This window comes from Puma concolor, chromosome C2 (assembly GCF_028749965.1).
Source record: "Puma concolor isolate L17-30 chromosome C2, mPumCon1.1.hap2, whole genome shotgun sequence".
In the NCBI taxonomy this organism is placed as follows: Eukaryota; Metazoa; Chordata; class Mammalia; order Carnivora; family Felidae; genus Puma; species Puma concolor.
The window spans coordinates 140,443,217-140,460,169 of NC_141675.1; the positions used below are offsets into that span (position 1 = coordinate 140,443,217).

At 35.5% G+C, this 16,953-nt stretch overlaps 1 long non-coding RNA gene and 1 other non-coding gene across 2 annotated transcripts in view; one reads left to right on the top strand and one right to left on the bottom strand.

Annotated features, from left to right (window-relative positions):
* Window positions 1–16,953, bottom strand: part of LOC147577554 (uncharacterized) — a 101,516-nt gene that overhangs the window by 29,454 nt on the left and 55,109 nt on the right. The gene's annotated exons all lie outside the window — the stretch shown is intronic.
* LOC112850616 (small nucleolar RNA U13) lies at window positions 12,788–12,892 on the top strand. Its single transcript, XR_003222718.1, has one exon. It is a non-coding gene; the product is annotated as a small nucleolar RNA U13 (small nucleolar RNA).

Genomic DNA, 16,953 nt, shown 5'->3' on the forward strand with positions numbered 1-16,953 from the left:
ACAATAAATAACCGGTGGACTTATGTCACAAAATCTGAAATGCATGGCACTGGCTTTTAGGGCTGTTAATAAGTAACAACAGGAAACACAGTCAGAAGGCTGTTATTGGAAGTTGAAGTAAATAGTAAAGCAAATAGTAAATAGTAAACTAATTAGTGGTGGAGTGTGGAACAGTAGAAAAGAAATTGCTATTGGAAGGTGAAGAAAGAGAGACATTATATGGGATAGTTGCCTGCAATAACACAGGAGATAGAGAATATGCCAAATAAATATGTATACGAAAAGATCCTCCAGCAAAATATTAAAACTGTCAATTGGTGCCTTTTAGTTGCATGTGTTTGGTGCAGATAGAAATGAACTGAAGTACCTGGGTGGCTCGATAAGTTCAGCATCTGACTTCAGCTCGGGTCATGATCTCATGGTTCATGAGTTACAGCCCTGCATTGGGCTCTCCACTGTGAGCACGGAGCCTGCTTCAGATCCTTTGTCCTCTCTCTCTGCCCCTTCCCTGCTCATGCATTCTCTCTCTCTCCTTCTTTTTCTCAAAAAGAAACATTTACTTATATTTTTAATGTGTATTTATTTATTTTGAGACAGAGAAATAGAGAGCAAGTGGGGGAGGGGCAGAGAAAGAGAGAGAGATTGAGAGAGAGGATCCCAAGTAGGCTCCACGCTGTCAGCACAGATATCTATATGGGGTTCAAACTCACAAAGTGCAAGGTGGTGACCTGAGCCAAAACCAGGAGTCGGATGCTTAACCAACTGAGCCATCCAGGCGCCCCAAAAATAAATAAACTTTTTTTTTAAAAAAGAAATGAACGGGGGCGCCTGGGTGGCGCAGTCGGTTAAGCGTCCGACTTCAGCCAGGTCACGATCTCACGGTCTGTGAGTTCGAGCCCCGCGTCAGGCTCTGGGCTGATGGCTCAGAGCCTGGAGCCTGTTTCCGATTCTGTGTCTCCCTCTCTCTCTGCCCCTCCCCTGTTCATGCTCTGTCTCTCTCTGTCTCAAAAATAAATAAACGTTGAAAAAAAAATTAAAAAAAAAAAAAGAAATGAACGAATGAAGAAATTGTTACTTTTTCAAGAATTCTAGAAGACACTTTTTCAGCTCAAGACTTGCTTTATTAGAAATATAAACTTTATCATTCCCAACTTATCCAGCTGGAAAACAGCTGATAAATTAAGAAATGGCCTTAGGCAAAAATTTAACTTTGTCCAACTGATGAAGTTCTAGAAACTTTCCAGAAGCATAAGCAGGTCTAAGGCAAAGGCCACATGAAAGTAAATACAGGATTGCCTCAATATATTACTGTTTTTTCCCTTGACTTATTATGGACTTTGTTCCTAAATCCAATAGATTAAAAGGCACATACTTTTACAAAGTGAAATGAGACATTAATTCATGGAGAAAAAAATAGAATCTTCCTCTTCTACCTCCATAGAGAAGTTCTGAGCGTCAATTTCTGCCTCTCCAACTCTTTCTGTTTCCTTCCTAAGGCAAGGGCACATGATCTGATTGAAGAAAGCCTGACTCATGTATGAGGATATATATCTGAGACACCAGCTATGGTTGCATGCTTGTTTATTTTGTTTATTTTATTTTCTTGACTGTCTTGTGCAATCTATAAGAAGAGTGAAGATTTTCTTTTCCTATAAGAGTTTCCTCATGAGAGCAAAGCTAGAAAGCAGGATTCCACTCCACTTTCTCTGCCTGTAGCTGAAAAATAAGCCTGCTCTGATATCCAAGCTCTATTCCATTTAGTTACTTTGCAGGAGGTCCCTGCACATTTTCAAACCAGCTGATACTAGAGTTTATAGGTATATATTTTATATATCTCCATTTAGCTAATCACATGAGTGCCAGATTTTAGGCAGTAAACCCTACCCTGCATGGCTCGTAAAAGCTCTGTGTAATCTATAAGTCACTTTGAAATAAGAGTGAGATGGTGATGTCACCACGTTAATTGTGTGTGTGTTTCTGTCATTTCATATCAACTAATTGCATGATTCATTTTTATCTTCTTTTCATTTTCTACATGTTTTTAGGCTTTAGTTTGTCCTGCTGGATGAAGTAATCATTTTCCTTCAGGGATCGGTACATATTAATAAGCCATGCCTCAGGCATTGTTATTTGGTGAACAGAGTGTATTTTTCACTGATCTTTTATCTTTGGTTGCTAGGTAAAAAATATTCTCCTTCAGAACATGCCTTCATTTGATTCGTTAATCGAGACAAGTAATTTAGAAAAAAAATAGAGAGGAGAAGGGGAAGAGGAGGGGGAAGTGAAGAGGGTGGGGAAGGAGAGCATGCCAGTAAGGGGCAGGAAGGCCAAGGGATAGCAGTGAGTTCTTGGCTGCAACCTCATGGCAGCTGCAGATATTCCACAGTGGAAGTGGCCCCAAGCACCTGGTTCTCTGTTACCCTACAAATCTTCCAGGTATTTTTTTTGGACTAAGGGGCTATGATCAAAATCCTTCACGATATCGCTCTTCTTTCTTCCAAAAACACTAAACCACATTGTGTGTGTGTGTGTGTGAGTGAGTGTGTTTAAGTTAATTCAAAATACAACCACTAGATACTCTTTTGTGTCAATATTATGAGTACAAAATACTGTATTTTAACTGTTTTTACTGTTTTCAGTGTAAAGACTTGGTCTCTAAGAAAGATTCTAATTCTAATTAACTAATATGATTGAGCCCAACCCTCAATCCATCATTTAGAGTACACACATATGTGTTAAGAAAGCTGACTGACGAATGAACAAAGAATTGAATAATTGAGCTGTGGAGAAAATAACTGCTATCAAAATCTTTAACTACTTTCATTTTTGTGCTGAAGGAATATTCATAAGTCATTTAAATCTTTCAAGAATTGTATACAGGTACAAATATCAGTTTACATTTTATTTTTTTATTCTTATTTTTTAAATATATGAAATTTATTGTCAAATTGGTTTCCATACAACACCCAGTGCTCTTCCCAAAAGGTGCCCTCCTCAATACCCATCACCCACCCCCTCCCACCCCCCCATCAACCTTCAGTTTGTTCTCAGTTTTTAAGAGTCTCTTATGCTTTGGCTCTCTCCCACTCTAACCTCTCTCTTTTTTTTCCTTCCCCTCCCCCATGGGTTCCTGTTAAGTTTCTCAGGATCCCCATAAGAGTGAAAACATATGGTATCTGTCTTTCTCTGTATGGCTTATTTCACTTAGCATAACACTCTCCTGTCCACGTTGCTACAAAGGGCCATATTTCATTCTTTCTCATTGCCATGTAGTACTCCATTGTGTATATAAACACAGTTTCTTTATCCATTCATCAGTTGATGGACATTTGGGCTCTTTCCATAATCAGTTTACATTTTAAAAAATTTTGAAGTAATCAAATTTTTCTGTTCTGTAATAAGACATCTGAAAACATTTTTAATTTAGGTGAAAATACAGCAATGCATTAATTAAATGCAGACTTAAAACAACAGATAGCTAATAATATATTCCTGGAAAGAATTCCATGTTTCTTGGGGAATAATTGTACCTCAAACTAAAAAGTTGGATTGAAATCTTATAAGTTAAGTATGACTTTTAAATCAAGGCTTCCATTTAGACACTTTATGTAACCTAATTTCTTTCTTACTATTAAGTGGAAATGCCATTCCCTTCAATTTTCTCGGAAAACTAATTTAGTTTATTTTTATTAGAATTTCTTATTTCCTTTTTGAACAACACAACCCTAGGATTATGCATTTGTCTTCAATAGAGCATTTTAAAGATGTAAATGCTGAGTAAAAACAGAAACTCATTCAAAGATGTTTACAATAAACTCCAATGACCCCAAAGCATCTCCGATATAGAACAGATTTCAAATTATGATTTTGAGTACATTATCAGGGGAGAAATTATGCTTTGTTTCTCTAATTCATTGCATCACATTGATTCAAAATACCAAACATTAAATGGTAAATATTAAGATACCATTTATAAGTAATTTAAAGTGATTTAAATTTAATTAAATTAGAATAACATTCAATGCACACAATTATTCTGTTCATAGTGACATTTAAATAATAGTGGTTATTATAAAAGTAATGTTAGATGAGTGTTTTTCAGATAAATTATTTTTTTTATTTGAAATAGGTTTCTAAGCATTCAAATAAGGGTAGTATTTGTAAATTCCCATTTCAAATCTTTGTGTTATTTTTTCTCATTTTTTTTAAATAAGAGAGACTTTCCCATATCTGTCATAGAATTTCAATACAAATATTTGAAATTATTTTCGTAGATACAAATCTCACTTTAGTGCCTGTTGAATACACTGCATCATTCAATGTAACTCAATCTTTTAAGAATGAGGATATGCAACAGTTTTTTTAAACAGAAAACATAAATGTTAACTATGTATTAATGAATATTAAATTTAAAAAACATCCAGAAATTATAAATTATTTTTATCCCACAAAAAAACAAATGTCTCTTAGCTTGTGTGATTCACTGTTTTACTCCTAACACCACTTTTAGGTGAAGCCAACCCACACAAGTAGACTCAAAGAGAGAAATATAAAAATCAGTTACATTCAAATTGCTGTAACTTGCACACAATTAAAACGGGTCACCAGGATAAAAATTTCTAGGTATTCTAAATACAATATTCTTTAGAGCTATATGCCATTTTTTGTCACCTCCCCCATTCCTATGTTGAAGTCCTAAACCCCAGTAACTTAGTATGTGACCTTATTTGGAGAAAGCACCTTTAGAAAAGTAACTAAAGTGATATGAGGTCATTAAGGTGTGAACTTAATCCAATATGATGGGTACTTATAAGAAGAGAAGATTAGCCAATTAGAAAAAAGGGCAGAAGATATGAACAGGCATTTCTCCAAAGAAGACACACAGATGGTCAACAGACGCATGAAAATATGTTCAGCGTCACTAATCATCAGGGATGTGCAAATCAAAATCCTACAATGAGGTATCACTTCACATCTGTCAGAATGGCTGACATAAAAAACACAAGAAACAACAAGTGTTGTTGAAGATGTGGAGAAAAAAGAACCCTCTTGCACTGCTGGTGGGAATGCAAACTGGTGCAGCCACTCTGGAAAAAAATATGGAGGTTCTTTAAAAAATTAGTACTTGAACTACCATACGATCCAATAATTCCACTACTGGGTATTTATCCAAAGAATATGAAAACACTAACTCAAAAAGATATATGCACCCCTATGTTTATTGCAGCATTAATTACAATTGCCAAGTGTGCATCAATAGATGAATATGCTAAAAAAGCCATAAAAAAGAATGAAATCTTGCCATTTGCAATGACATGGATAGAGCTAGAGAATATTATGCTAAGTGAAATGTCAGTCAGAGAAAGGCAAATACCAAATGATTTCACTCATATGTGGAATTTAAGAAACATAAATGAACATGTAGAGAGAGAGAGAGGCAAACGAAGCAACAGACTTTTTTGTATATGTGCTGCCGAAGCGAGCATGAAACAGACTTTTTTGAAGGGAACAAACTGATACTTACCAGAGGGGATGTGGGTGGGGATATGAGTGAAACAGATGAAGGGGATTAAGAGTACACTTATTATGATGAGCACTAAGTAATATACAGAATTTTTGGATCATTATATTGTACACCTGAAACTAATATAACACTGTGTTAACTATAAAAAATAAACAATAGAAACAATAAAAAGAAGACATTTGGACATGGACATGTGCAGAGGGAAGACCTTATAAAGACACAAGAGGACAGCTATCTAGAAGCCAAGGGGAGAGACCTCAGAAGAAACCAAATCTGCCAATACCTTGATGTTGGCCTTCTAATCTTCATAACTGTAAGAAAATAAATTTCTTTTGTTTAGGCTACTCAGTCTGTGGTATTTTGTTAAAGCAGCTTTAGCAAACAAGTCTACCAATACATGGAAGACACTAGATAATATAAACATCAAATTTTATATAAACACCCATTATTGTCTACATAGAGTCGGGCCAAAGTCAGAAGGGCAAGATACCAGGATATGGCATATCAGGAATGCAGGGTGATTTTAACCCAGCTCTACATAACTCAAATTATTTCACCGACAAAATATATATTATATACGTATACATATATTCACATACACACAAATGGTATTTCAATACATAAGGAGATATACATGTATAATATATGTAATTAATATGCATATAATCTATACATTGAAATACATAGTTCCATGCATATTTCCTTTATATTTTTTCACAGAAATATTGAATTGTATTTATAAATACCCATACATACCCATATGTATAAATACATGCGTTTTCCCCTCCATATTCTGTTTATTTTTTCACAGGATCCTAATGATCTCTACATGTCCTCTGAATTTACTGGTTTTATGTGTTCTGTTACTACTAGCCAAACTCGATACGCTCCCCCATCACAACATACCCCCTCTCAAGCAATTCTGCCTTTTTACATTTTGCTGTTCTGTTTTATCCTGCATCAGAGTTTTGAAGTTTCTAGATATTACTGGTTTTCCATAAAATGTCATTTGTGACTTTTCCTTTTCCTCTTTCTTCTTTTTCAAAAGGCTAATTCTTGCAAAACTCTTAATAATATAATTTTCCCCCAGCTCTTTATTTTAACCAAATGTTGCTAGAGGGCTTTTTTAAGGATAAGCCCTACATTTTTGAATCAAAAATATTTTAAAGTTAAATAATAATTCATTGTATTTATACTTTTAAGTTCACATATCTTTCCCACATTAGCATGTTGGTAATGAATCTGTGCGGTAAATGTGAGAACATTCTCAAAACAAAGCAAAATAATACAGCAGAAATTTGGAGATCTATTGAAGGGGGGAAAGATAAGAGACACTGAGGCAGAGCATAGTAAAGATGACCAGACGAGATGCTTCTAACACATTTTTTAAATAAACAGACATTTAGGAAATATTTATGTCTAACTGTTGAGTATTCTGGTGAATACATATCACTTACTTAACTTCCAAGTAAATAAATTAATAGATAGATAATTAGTCATTAAGTATAGACAGACCTAGTATTGTGCTTGATATGTGAAAGACATATTTAAAATTGTTCAAGGATATTCAACTAATGTGCCCAGTGATAAAAAGACTTCTGACAGAAGCATTAGTTATATCTAGAAGCAAAAATAAGTAATACAAGACCCATACTGCCTTTTAAGTTCAACATTATGGTCCCTCAACCAAGTATTTGTATTATTACAAAATAATATTTTAAAACAGACAAAAAAGAGTATTCTTCCAAAAAGAACTTCCTTTTGATAGTGAATGTCAAATTCATAATTAACACCGTTCAACATGGCTTGATGGTATATTCTGTTTATAACTATAGTCAAATCATTTAATTGCCATCCAATATTTCATCTATCTTTCTTGAAAATTCCTGTGGTGTAAAATGTAATTTGGCTTGAGAAAGTTTGCGATAGATTAGAATATATTCATACTTTTAGAAGAGCTAAAAAGCATTTAAAAAAAGAAAAGAAAACAAAACAAAACTCTGGGAGTGCCTGGGTGGCTTAGTCAGTTAAGCATCTAATTCCGGACTTTGGCTCAGGTCACGATCTCACATTTCATGAGATCAAACCCCGCGTCTGACTCTGTGCTGACAGTGCAGAACCTGCTTAGGATTCTCTCTCTCTTCCTCTCTCTCTGTCCCTCCTCTCTCTCAAAATTAATAAATTAAAACTTTAAAAAATAAACACTCTGTTAATACTAGTTAATAAAATAATTGTCTTGAAATGGCAATTTCAGTTTACATTTGAAAAATGTATCATTTTTAATGGAAGCAGGTTTTCAAATAGCTGGCACATCTTGAGAAGAAATATTACAACATCTTTTAAAACAGAATAATTATATGGGCTTTCTAAAATAAAAATAATTATCTGTTGTCCTTTGCTTTAACATGACACTGGCAGCATGCCAGATGCCTTTTCTACACTCGAGATACGTAAAACTGATTTTAAAATTTGCATCACCTACTGTGAAAACATTTTCGATCCACTCCATTTAACTCCTTTCAGACTGTAAGAAGTTTTAGTTACACACGAATATTTGTAAACCCTGTTTCAAATAATTGTTCGTGTTCGTGTTCCTGCACTCTACCAGGAGACGTACGTGTTACGTTAGTTAGTAGACACACAAACTAAATGACATGAACAATTTCCTTTTTAAAACCCCTCCCGATGACTGATGCCAGTCAAATCCCGAATCCGTACTTCAGCTAAATGTTTTCCATTGAAGTCCACTGGGAGTGAATAGCACAAATCAGAATGTTACAGCTCTCGATGTTCATCTCATTTCCTGTCTACTTTATTCTGCCACAAGCATAATCCTATTATTCCGATAAATCAAGATCTTTTACACAAAAAACTATAATTTGTTCATTAAGGACATCCATTAAACACTCCTCCCCCTCTCTTTCGAACACATGACTTATTTTTTTTAAAGATAGGTACACTAACAATTCACTATCTGGACATTAAAAATAGTGCATGATAATTAAGTATTGTCCTTTCACATTTTTGTAGAATTTAAGAACAAACATTTTGACAAAAGCTATGCTTTACTGCCTGGCATGTTGGTCTGCCATAAAATTATTTTAATTGAAATCAACTGTTTGAGGGACCTTATCCCCCCATAGCAGTTTTTCCATTTATATGAACTCATTTATATCTAAAGTTCCAATGTGGATGGAAAATAGCAATTTAACTGGATTATCTCCCTTTCATTCTTTGGAATACTCTAGTGTTGTCATGAAAATTACAGTTATGTTTAAGCCACTTTTACTATCACTATCTTTTTTAGTAAGTAGTGACAAATGGAAAGTACTCACAGGAAATTGAAATGCTGAAATGAATTGAAAAGTAAGCCAAGGAATTTTAAGAAAATGCTAACACAGAGAGAAATAAATCCCTTTCTAAAGGAAGGATAGTGAATAAATTACATTGACTTCATACTGGCTTTCAGATTGGTTTCAACATTTAACATATCCTTTCAGACGATAGAACATATAAAACTCCACAGCCTTTCTATCCTTTTCATTTGAGCAATATCCGCCGCTAGTCATTATTATTTTAATTTTAGTAAAATAAACCATTAAGTTCCCTCAAGATAAAGTAGCTGCAAATTACTAAAACTATCTAGTCTTTCTTTCACAGTAGAATTTCTCTAATTGTTTAGATGGAAAAACCCATCACTTTCATCAAGGAGCATCAAGTAGAGAAAATTGAAGCAAACTTTAATTACTAGTGAAACTTCTCTGTGATTAAAAAATGCTCTTATTCATACTAAATTTAGTTTTCTTAATGGAAACGTTAAGATTTTAATTGTAATTTTCTCTAGTTTGAGATCATGGCACAATATCTGTGGGGTGGAGAGAAGGTGACTGCTTCTGAGCTGTGTTGGTGGATTCACATCTCATCATCCCTCCCAAAAGGGCAATCATGCCATTAACTTTTTGCTCGTAACTCCTATTGATAAACACATGTAAAATAAATGTTACAACTAAAAATTTCACATCTCGTTATTTGCATAAAATGCCTAGGTTATGGTTAAAATTCCCTTCGAACCCCATCTCCTCTATTGCATGTGTTAGAGATGTTGTTGATTTCTCTCAGCCCATGTGCAGGGCCAATGATCCATGCTTGAGCACGGTGATGAAACTAAACCAATCACAATACTCTCTATGAATTATCTACTCATATGGGTGGCATACACAAGCTTTCTCTCATATAATCCTAACTTTTCGCTGTAGATGAATATGAGGCCAGTGAGCAAAGAGAGACAGAAAAGTAGATGTAGAAAAAAAAAATATGGAGGAAAATCCCTTGTTCTATTTCCAGGGCCCTGTATCTAACCAGACCTGAACGTGATTCACTGATGTTTTTAAACTTACAATTTTATGAAAATAATTTATTACTCTTTCATTTTTAATTTTCAAAAATTTTACTCACTTACTATTGTGAACCGCAATATATACTAAATTTCACTCTTTGGTTGGTAAATGATGTCATTGTTCACCATTTACAACGAAACGCTGAACTATTTGCAGATGGTGGAATTCAACAAAGGCTATACGAGTAGTAGATCTCTATCACATGCAAATAGTTGAGTCAGCCTAAGGTCTCAATGGCTTCTCCTAGAAGGGATTGCTGAATTCTTTTTATGCTGAAGCAAAGTCACAAATTGAAAATAGTAGTAATAGCTCAACTGAGACTCTAGGAAACATAGCAGAAAACTATTAGGATGCTGGGCGTGGGTTGGTACTGTCTGTAGTCTTCAGTAGCACAATGGAAACAGACTGAATCTCACAGCCCAAAGATTTATACAGTCAGGTAAGCATTTGGATTTCACTTTAATGATACGGGAGTACATTCCGGAGTAGCAATGGTGAGAATGCTGCTTCTCACCATTTTATACTTACTCTTGTTCCCACCCTTTGCCCTCCTAACACAGTGGGAAGGTTGAAAGGTAATTATTGTCTCAGTGCCTTTAAAATTACAAAGGAAGCAGCACTACGTGTGAATTTCAGGAATAGCGCCATTATTGTTTTTCAGCTCACAAGAGGAGTACAGTCCAATGACTGTATGACCAGATATTAAGAAGCATAAAAGTTTAAATAAAAGTTATTCAGCAGAAAACAAAAATAGTATTACACTATGTTCTTTCAGAGTTCAGAAACTGCCGTCAGTATGGGCATATTTGCGGCTTCATACCTCTTAAATTTTATTTTCAGTAACATCCTCTCATGGAATCCTGGCAGAATATCACAGTATGAAGGGACATTAAGATCATAGGTCTTTTTTTTGTAATGAAGTGATAGATTATCTTATTTCTTTTTGCTTCCTTCCTCAGTATATCACTTTGAGTAAATGTTGAAGACTGTAATAAATTGACATCATATTTTCAAACCCTCTCTTTTATGCTGAAGGTCATTTGGATAGGCGCTTGCCAGTAGTTTCCAATAAGATCGTATTGTCTAGATAACACTTAAAGTAAAATTTGCCAAGGAGCTTTTTGGGAGGGAGGACTAATGCTAATTATGGACAGAAAAACACAGCGACTTTGAAGTACACTTTTAGAAGATAAAGAATTGCATTATTATGGCATGTATCATTCTAATTAAGTACTTGTTTTAGTTTAATGTCAAACATCCTTAAGTGTCTAAGTAATACAAAATAAACTAGATCCAACCTCAATGTTTTAAGAAAAGCTGCAAGCATGGTTAATACTGAATTATTTGAGAAAATAAGAACAACTAACAAAATATACGATCAAGCGTTAGTAACAATACATGAAATTCTAGATCACGGGTAGAGTGAATTCACTTATTCAGGTAACGGTTGCTCTGTCTTCCAGCCAATCAATCAGTAAGGTCTCAACACACGAATGGAACTGCAGAGACAAACAAGAATCTGAATATTGGGGTGCCTGGGGGGCTTTGTCAGTTAAGGGTCCAGCTCTTGATTTTGGTTCAGGTCATAATCTCAGGGCAGTGAGATGGACCCTCACCTCTGGCTCTACACTCCCTCCACTCCACCCTTTGCCAATGTGCTCTCTCTAAAAGAAAAAAAAAAAAAAAAAAGAATCTGATTGTTGACTCTGTCAGTAAGTAGCTGTGTGGATGCAGGTAACTTGCTTACCTTCTCTAAGTTCCAGTTTTCTTGCCTGAATAATGTGAACATAATTAGAAAGAACCAATGAGATAGATTATATATATAAAGCCATTTGAACTTCGCTTAGTGACTAAGAAGCACACCTATGACTTGTTGTTCTTATTTCTGTATTATTGTTGTTGTTATTATTATATGCCTATTAATATACAAATCTAAAATAAATATATCCAATGGATGTGCCATTGATCTTCAATCTGTATAAAAGTATGTATTTATCCACTAAATTGCTTCAGTAAGTTCTTTGTTGTGTATGTATCATTCATTTTTATAACTACGCTAAGGTTTAGTGTCTTCCAAAACTCACATGCTCAAAGAGACAAACATTTATAAATGGATATAAAATAGTATTGAAGAGAAAGGAATTAAACTATGTTTGGAGCCCTGGCTGTACTTCTTCCTAGGTGTGGGACCTTAAGCATCACATGAACTATCTGTGCTTAGGGTGTCCTTAGCATGTGTGAAGCATAGGTAAACATTTTTTTGTAGAAATCCTATCTATATCAATAATTTTGGTGCCCCTAAATTAGCAGGCTGCTACTTTCTGATGCTAGCTGTGCACTACTTAATGAAAGAAATGGCATAGGGGTCATTGGGAGTCTTTACCTTGCCAGGCTACTCTCCTGAAATCAGGGACAAAAATTACTAGGCTGTGGCACATCACTATACATGTGAGTGTCAAGGCCTCTTACAGCATCAGATGAGTTAGGAAAGTGCCCAAAGGAAGGAGGTAGAGACTGGGTCCTATCTGGGGACCAGGCTGGGCTCAGGACTCCATCCTCAGATGACACCACTGGTATAAACCTGTGCCCGAAGGGAACTTTTTTTGAAGAAGGCATCCATGAGTATAAGACTTCATGAGTCCCAGTGTGGCATGACCCAAAGTAGCAGCCCTGCTCACCTGCGTAAGAGGTCAGTACTTCTCTGAGCAACAGCCTCCTAAGCTATACAATGATAATATCAGTACTGCGCTTAATACGTGATCATATGCTTTAAAGAAGCTGTTGTACATATAGTTCAGCACAGTTATATCACCGTAAGTACCAAACAGTTTCAAAACATGAAAGCATTTTAAAATCAAACATGCAGACCCCTTTGTTGTTCATAAGCATGGCGACTGGGGTGTTCATGCTGTTGTGTCCCATGTGCTTCCCTCAAATCTTGTTACGATGTCAGCACATTACCCATCTGATGTGAAAAAAAAAATCACAAGTACAGAAAAGTTGGGGCGCGTGGGTGGCTCAGTCGGTTGAGCATCCGACTTTGGCTCAGGTCATGATCTCGCAGTGTGTGAGTTCAAGCCCCGCATCAGGCTCTGTGCTGATGGCTCAGAGCCTGGAACCTGTTTCAGATTCTGTGTCTCCCTCTCTCTCTGCCCCTCCCCTGTTCATGCTCTGTCTCTCTCTGTCTCAAAAATAAATAAACGTTAAAAAATATATATATTAAAAAAAAGTACAGAAAAGTCTACAGAAATCAAACTTACAGGAAGGTCTACCCATTGGAGTGCTTACAGGGTCAGTCAGTGGAGCATCTGACTTTTGATCTCAGCTCAGGTCTTGATCTCAGTATTGTGGGTTCAAGCCCTGGGTTGGGTTCTGTGCTGGGAGTGAAGCCTACTTAAAAAGAAAAAGAAAAGGGGCGCCTGGGTGGCGCAGTCAGTTAAGCATCCGACTTCAGCCAGGTCACGATCTCGCGGTCCGGGAGTTCGAGCCCCGCGTCAGGCTCTGGGCTGATGGCTCAGAGCCTGGAGCCTGTTTCCGATTCTGTGTCTCCCTCTCTCTCTGCCCCTCCCCCGTTCATGCTCTGTCTCTCTCTGTCCCAAAAATAAATAAACGTTGAAAAAAAAAAAAGAAAAAGAAAAGAAAAGAAAAGAAAAGTCTACCCACAATTCAATTGCTTATTCCTGCATCATAATCACATGTTGTTTTATTTATAAAAATCCTAAATCATAGATAAAAACTCCCCATTGCCTCTACCAATGCCCAATACATTTTAAAAATAAACTTTAAACATTCTACTTAAAAAAAACTTGAGAATTTGGAAATTCACAAACTTAGTGTGAGTCAGAATCACGTGAAGAGCTTTTTAAAAGATGGCTGCGATTCAACATTGGAGATCATTTTTCTATGGGCAGGACTTAAGAATTTGCATTTCTAACAAATCCCTAAATTGATTCAGATGCTGTTGCTGTAGGGACCACGCTGTTATGAGTTATTCTGATAACAGCATCGTTGCCCCATGTTTTGCTTTCTATTTGTTAGTCATTTCTAGATTTTTCCAAGTTTGTAATGGGGACAGTTACTTTCATCTATTTAACAAACCTCCAACATGTTTTAGAAACTAATTTCCTCTATTGCACACCCTCCATCATTCTGGGTTCATTGCTTTAATTACTTTTATATATAAATATATGATAGTAAATTTATAAATGTACACATACAGATAAAATTATATAATATTTCACAAATATCAAAATATATGTGACCAACATTCTTCATTCTTTGTGAATTTGACTCAACATGAAAACAGTATGATAGTTGAAGGCGATAATTTTATTGGTGTCTTTTAATTTATCAGTGCACTCACTTCATTTTGGGGTTCTGTAGCATTCGATCACCTTTCTCCCATGACTTCATTCCTGTCAATATTATCATTAGTACGTTTCTTGTTATTGATTTGGCCTCAATAAGTAAGTACACAGAAGTAAGAATATTACAAAATATTCACAAATAAAAGAGCTTTATTCAGGAACACTGTAACAAACACCTGAGGTCACAGATGTTTTAAACCAATATGCTCCATTGCTATACTGGTTACTGTAGCAGTCCAGGGTAGGCTGCCCCAAAATGTATCACAATGGCATATTGATCATTTTGAATTAAAGTTGTCTAAGAAACGGTCAGTGCAAAAAGGACACTCGGACTTTCCTTTGCCTCCAGAGAGCAGGAATAAATCCCCCAGGTGAAAGGTACCTTTTCTGTACAGGAAGGTAAAGAGGTATCATTAACACCAAAGATAGGAATTTAGAGCTGAGAAGATTATAAACTAAACAAACCATGTTACTCTTACTAACTTACTACCGCAGCTCAACTTCGGTTTAGGATTCTTACTATTTGAAGCTCCCAAACAAAAAGTTTCCTTGTCCTGGCACATCTTCACAGATTTAGGTCTCTGTCTAAAATGTATAAAAGCTGGATGCCTTGGTCATTTCTTCAGGTCTCAGTTGTATTGTTTGGACTCCACGCATGTGTCATGAGACTTTGGTTCTTTTCTCCTGTTAATCTGTCTCCTGTCGATTTAATTCTTAGAACAGCTAGAAGAACCTTGAAGAGTGGAAAACTTTGTCCTCCCCAAAGCATGCTAAAAGTAGAATTTACCTTGATATTAAGTATGTTTGTATATTTTTGAGATCTCAGTGTGAGGTCTTTGGAGATATTAAAATAATAGATTAAAAGCACTTGAGTATTTGGTATTTGTTGCCATATTTTGTAAAAATTTTCCCTGAGAGGGGCGCCTAGGTGGCTCAGTTGGTTAAACATCTGACTTCAGCTCAGGTCATGATCTCACAACTTGTGGGTTTGAGCCCCACGTCAGGCTCTGTGCTGACAGCTCAGAGCCTGGAGCCTGCTTCAGATTCTGTGTCTCCCTCTCTCTCTGCCCTTGCCCGGCTCACACTCTGTCTCTCTGTGGCTCAAAAATAAACAAACATTAAAAAAAAAATGTTTAAATTTTCCTTGAGATAATGAACATCTGTATTATAAATAGTAAGTAAGTAAGTAAAAAAATAAACAAACAAAACTTGACCTTTTGTACAATAAATGAAATTTAGGAACATCATTGCATTTAATAGTTTTTTTACAGAATTAAATTATTTTTGGGTCTTTTAGTCTGCCTTTCTAGCAGTGTCTTCCTTTTTCCCCTTCTGATTCCCTAGCTTCTCTTAGGGGTTCACCTGAGTCTGGAATGCTGACAAGCATTCTACCATCAAAACACAGCAGCCTGAGGTGTGTAGTTTGCTAAGTTTAATCACTATTTATTCTATCCTGTTGACCATGTGGGTTATATACTTACTCAAAATATTGTCTAAACTAATCCAATCAGAGTGCTTCTCCAAGCTTTTGTTAGCAAATTTATGATATTTCTTCTTTCTTGCATGGTATAAAAGCAAACAAATGAGGTCTGTTAGTAGTGAATTTTCCACCAAAAGGGAAGCCAGTCTGAAGATAAAACCAATTGTCAGACCAATATGAACTAGGTCTTATGTAGTAAGTTACCAGTAAGTAACTCTGTAGTAACCAGAACCACTGGTTAAAGACTTAATTGAAGAAACCTCTATATGTAATAGTATGTGAACCAACAAATTATTTAGTTGTTTAGTGAGCTTAAATTGCTTAATATTACATGAAAAATAAGGACTTTATATATATATATAACGATATACAGTATATCAATAGATACATACAGTATATATAATGATAGAGAAAAAAACATACAGTATATATGACGATAGAGAAACAAACAAGATTTTAAAGTTCAACATATGTTCTATGTACACTTTAAATACATATTCAAGTAGGAATAACACGCATAAAAGTGAGCTGTGCAACACTGCTGCATTTAAAAATATATTTGAAGTTTATGCCTTACCACATTCAAAAATTCTAAAATTATTTGGGCTGGCTTGCATTATCAAAGTCAGAATAACTGCACAATTAGCATAAAACTTCCAATGTAAACTCAGAACTAGTGTAAAAGTATCAGAGAACCAAATATGAAGTTATACAATTACTTTCAATTTTGAAGATTTAAGGACAAAACATGTTGCACTGTCTGAAAACCACATGGCATTAATTTGAAGTCAGTCTTTCTCCTGCTACTAACTAGGTGAGGACTCGTCACCAAAACACTGTGGTATCATTAGACCAGATGCCTTTTTTATAATCACTTACTACAGGTTTCTAAAGTAAACAGTCCAGTGAGGTAGCTGTTAATGTTCAGCATGCAAAAGAATCAAATGGGAAACATGTGATAAGAATGCATATTTCTTATCCCACATTCTTAGATATTCGAAATAAGATGTCTGGAGTTCTCTCATGGATTCTATATTTTAATAGGCAGTCCAGAAGTGCTAAATCCAATTTGTTCAGGAGATCACACTCTGAGAACATGAACCTATAATGCCATGATGATCTTAGCAGATCTTTATGCCATGGTTTATCAATAGTCAACCTACAACTTAATTTAACTCACTTCAT